The sequence below is a fragment of the Phyllobates terribilis genome, unplaced genomic scaffold, assembly GCF_046119375.1.
Source record: "Phyllobates terribilis strain yellow unplaced genomic scaffold, ASM4611937v1 Scaffold_483__1_contigs__length_1377234, whole genome shotgun sequence".
Taxonomy (NCBI): domain Eukaryota; kingdom Metazoa; phylum Chordata; class Amphibia; order Anura; family Dendrobatidae; genus Phyllobates; species Phyllobates terribilis.
Window position 1 is genome coordinate 238,960 of NW_027363243.1, and position 5,125 is coordinate 244,084.

The window sequence follows — 5,125 nt, forward strand, 5'->3', positions numbered from 1 at the left end:
GGGAGGGGAGCATGTTTGAAAATAGGCAGACTCATGCAGATTAAAAATGCATGCGTGGGCTGCAGCTGCAAGAAGCAGTAAAGTTGTGGGTTTTAAGGTGTCTATTGATGAACAACATGTCCTCCTAGGGGAGTCTTTGTCCCTATCCCTACAATGGGTGCCTTCTTGAAGACAGGGTGCAGTCATAGGCCAAAACAAATTCAGGTTATCGCTTCTCAGCCTTTTGGCTAACATCAAGTGTAGTATCTGTTCTCATTTAGTATATGTGCTTTGCTTTTACCAATATATTGTATTGCAATGTTATCTATCTATCTATCTATCTATCTATCTTCCCACCTGCTTGTTTTCCCTCTATCCACACCCTCCTCTTCTTTGATTGACAGCTCTGGCTTCATAGAACCAGAGAAGGAAGGAGACAGAGGTAAAACAAGCAGGTGGGAAGGTGTATATAAAGGATTGGCCCACGCCGTGATCCACGGAGCGCTTGTACTTGGTTTCAACAGTCATTCTGTGCTGACAGTCCCTTTAAAATCAGTGTTTCCCAAACTCCAGTCCTCACGGCCCCCCACAGGTCATGTCTTCAGGATTTCCATAGTATTGCACAGGTGAGAGAATTCCTGATTCCTTGATGATACTTTCATCACATGTGTAACACTGAGGAAATCCTGAAAACCTGACCTGTTGGGGGCCATGAGGACTGGAGTTTGGGAAACACTGCTTTAAATGGAGCGGTGCTGCAGTTTTATTATTCAGCAATTAGCAGGATCCCCCAACAATTTCTTAAGCAATGAGAAAATGCATTCCCTAATGATGTCCTCTGACAATAAGAGGATCACGGACAGCAGATGCATTGGGTTCTGCATTTCTTGGAGAATGGGATGGGGCAGCTTCTGTCTTCTCAGTGATACAATCAGGAAGGAGATGCAGCGTGAGACAATCCCTGTCTACATCTTTGATCTGATCATCAATACAGAGGGCTGATTGGTGAAGACAGAGGGAAAGGCTAATAAAATTATTAAAAAAAACTTAGTTTTTTGGCTGGCACTTCCTCTGGGGTCAGTATGCCAACCTCTTTGACTTCATAGCACTTGCCAGAGTGGGCAGACACGATTTTATTGCCTTTACACACGTCACCTCCACACAGGGCGATGCTGCTACGACGCCTCTGTAGTGATCAAACGTGGAGTCAAACAGCAGGGCTTTAAGAGGGCTGCCCTTTTCAATCTTGGGACTAAACACAAAAATAAGACATCCTGTTAAGGGGAATAAAGGTAAGTAACAGCGTTCAGTGCAGAGTGATGAATTCCAAAAGACAAAGTTTATTCCGCCATCACATAACGTTTCGACCTGTTATAGGTCTTTATCAAGTATATACAAAGACATACAGGGATACTGATCCCCTTTAAGGAAAATCAGTGGCCAGAACCCTTTAAATTCCCCTTAAATGGTCCAAAACTGAAACTGTGGGAACAATATAATCCACTTAGGGTTCAGCAAACTTACAGTCAAGGGTTTGATAAAATTATCTACACCCTTGTGTCTCCAGAAAGCATAGCGTACGTTCACGTGCTGAAAATGCCGACCAGTGCTGGAGTGAGCGGAGGTCCGCAGCTTGTGACACTCCTGCTGTAGTGAAACTACAGGTCCCAGCAGACTGACGGTCTCTCATCAAGTTATGCTGGGAGCCGCAGGTGCACAAATAGTGCTAGAGGATCCATGTCAGAAATATGAGGCTGCCACTAGGGTTTCTCCCACAAATATGTAATCGGACGTGGAGCAGATCCGCACGTGGATGAGCCATATTCTCTATCTGTGAACATACTACTCCTTCACTCAGATTCTAAGTGGTTCTGCAGCGCATCTGTGCAGAGCAAGCTGTCAATCAAAATCCAGGCCGGGTTTACAGCCGTCGCCCCTGATATAGTGAGCGGTGCTGTGATCCAAGACTGTAGCCGCTCCGTGCACAACGATGAGTGAAGGCCGGCGGCTGCAGGGAGGAAAGAAGTTAATTTTCTCCCGATACCTACACTATCAATAAGGCGGCCGGGCAGCATTGTAACAATATTTATCTGCAGATTAACCCTATACCTGCAGGCACATAGCATTTTCCAAGGTGACAGGTTCCCTTTAATAAAGAGAAGATGGATAGAGCCGCATTAGTCCGTACTCACGGTGGAAGCCTCCTGACAACTTCTTGAAGAACACTTTCCACATTTGTTCCAAGCTTCCCCGACATCTAATAGAAATAAACAGAGAAATGAATTTCTTAATACAGTTTAGAACTCGGCTACAACGAATCAGAAGAAATGAAACCTGTTTGAAGCTGACAAGCAATCAAGCCCCTCCGTAAGCCACACAGAACATGGCTACTTATGTCATCTGCAGGTGATTAAAGGAACCTGTCATGCTGAAATGGTATAAGATCTGTAGGGGGTGTTGTAGAGCAGAGAAGTTGATCAGACTGATAGACATATCTGTGGGAAGAGAGTCAGCAAAACTGGCATTTTATGCAGTGAAAAGTCCTGCCGTATGTACACTAGTCCAGTGGGCGGTCCTACTAAGTGATTGACAGTTCCCTGTATGACCATGCAGGCAAAGATAGCTGTCAATCACTAGTAGGACCGCCCACTGGACTCATCTGTACAAACAGCAGGATTCCACTGAATAAATTGATACAGGAAAAACATCTATCTTTGTACCGTATTAGCCAGTAGATAGAAGAGTATTTAGATTTGAGAGTCCTCAGTGGTTGATACCATCTTTTCCGTTAGCCATTAAAAGGTAACAAATTGCAGGCTTTCCAGACTACTCAGGTCTCAGGTCTGCCTGATGAAGAAGCCCGAGTAGTCTGGAAAGCTTGCAATTTGTTACCATCTTTTCAGTTAGCCATTAAAGGTATCAACCACTGAGGACTCTCAAATCTAATGAATAAATTACAATTTATACTGAATCTTCTCCCACAAACCTATATATCGTTCTGCTCAGTTTCTCATGGATAAAACCTGTACATCTGAATGGGGCTTTAATGTTGTTATTACAATCATGTAACCGCAGATCACAAAATCTTTCATATGATCATTTTTTTAACACCTAAAACCCCAATGGATATTTATGTTTACTAAAGGATTCCTTTCCCATTCTTCTGACAGCTCTTCTTTAGGTATGGACACAGACCGGCATCCGGCATAAAGACATCTGGAGACTTTTCCTTTTTCGGTGATCTTGGATAATCTTCTTCATTTCTAACGCTTTAAATCTTTCAAATTCTTTCTGAAAAATGTATCATAAAGGGACTTTCTCAGGTCAGTTTTGCTTGTGGTTGTGTTACCATTATTTGTGCCAAATGTATCAAAGTGTTGCACGATGTCTGATAAATGTTTATGTAGCACTTCCATCTATCTTTATTTTACTCACTTATATAGCGCCATTAATTTCACAGCACTTTACAGACATTATCATCACTGCCCCCATCGGGGCTCACAATCTACATTCCCTATCAGTATGTCTTTGGAGTGTGGGAGAAAACCGGAGAACCCGGAGGAAACCCACGCAAACACAAGGAGAACATACAAACTTCTTGCAGATGTCGTCCTTGGTGGGATTTGAACCCAGGACCCCAGCGCTGCAAAACAACAATGCTAACCACTGAGCCACCGTGTATCTTTATCCACTTTTAACGTCACCCGTCGTTCTTAGACCTGTGTAGCTTACCAAGCCCAATTTGTAAAAGTTGCAAGAGTGCTGTAAAATAGGAAGCTGCACATTTTTGCGCAAAAATGATGCGTCACAAAAGTTTTTTGTTTTTTTTTAACACCAAAAATTGATGTCAATTCCTCGCTACATTGCCCCTTTTCCAGCCACATTTTGTAGAAAAAAATAAAAAGACAAGGTACAGACAGCGGAGTTAAATTTGCCTACAGGAATGATTTTGATGTGGAGCGCATCGTACCCGGATACAGTCACTAGCGGGAACGTCAAACATCTTCTCAATTTGTTTCTCCACCCTTTCCGGATCTGCATTCTTCAAGTCTATCTAAAAGCAAAAGTATAAATACTAATTATTTATCAAAGCTGGACAACATCTAGAAACCATAGAATTAAACTGGCTTAAAATATAGTGTGAACAAGAGTTTAGGGAGAGATGTACAACTGGCACTGGCCTATAAAAGGGATTGTGTAATCGTACAAAACTAGCAAAAATGTAAAGCGCCTGGAAAACAAGGAACGTGCAATTTATCTCTTAGTAAAATCCTATGCTTTCTCAAGAACAGAGGAATTTTAATTTCATATTTTTTTTAATCAAATCATTTTTATTGAAAAACTCCAACTACAAATATTCCATCTTTCAAATAACATACATGACATAGTAATTCCATAGTAAAAATATGAACAAAGTATCTGAACTTCAATTCCCATAACCCACCCTAAACCCAAATCCCAACACTCCAGAGAGAACCATTTTCAGAGCAGTTCTAGAATAACGGACTATAGCATTCGTAGAAGGGGAAGAAGATAAAAAAGTGACTAACAAAGGGGTAGCAGCGTTTTAATGTTATCATTTACTGCTTGATGCCTGAGCCGGGGAGTGCACGCTGAAAACTGTTGCAGGCTGCTGTAATCACAGGACACAAGCAAACAGCATGGCATTTCCTATCAGCAGGGAGGAAGTAAAGGGAACAGTAATGAAAGTCTCCTCCTACTCCGCTCCATATTGAAATGAATAGTGTGCATCCTACAAATGAGATGCATACAGCAAACTATTGATTTTCCATACATAGGTTTTGAGTTGACCACTGGATATACACATGTGTATCACTAATTACCAGAACTGGAAATCGAAAAAAAAGACGAGCAAGTTTGGGGTGAATCCAGCCTTCATTACTGCACAGCCGCTCATAGAGGGATCGGTACTAGGAACAGCAGGAGTGCCGGCGATGGTCACAGATTTACCTGCTGCGGGACTGAAGGAGTCTGATCGCGCTCGGCTCGAAGCTTTTTACCTGGTTTACGACAGGAATAATTGAAAGCTGTGCTTCAAAGGCGAGGAAGAAGTTTGCCACCATCTATTAGAAAATAGACAAACTTAGGATAGAAACAATATGAACATATACCCTGCTATAAGTAA

At 42.2% G+C, this 5,125-nt stretch overlaps 1 pseudogene; it reads left to right on the forward strand.

Moving 5' to 3' along the window:
- The first annotated feature begins 207 nt into the window (after positions 1–207).
- LOC141229505 (U2 spliceosomal RNA) lies at positions 208–309 on the forward strand (annotated as a pseudogene).
- The last annotated feature ends 4,816 nt before the right edge of the window (positions 310–5,125 follow it).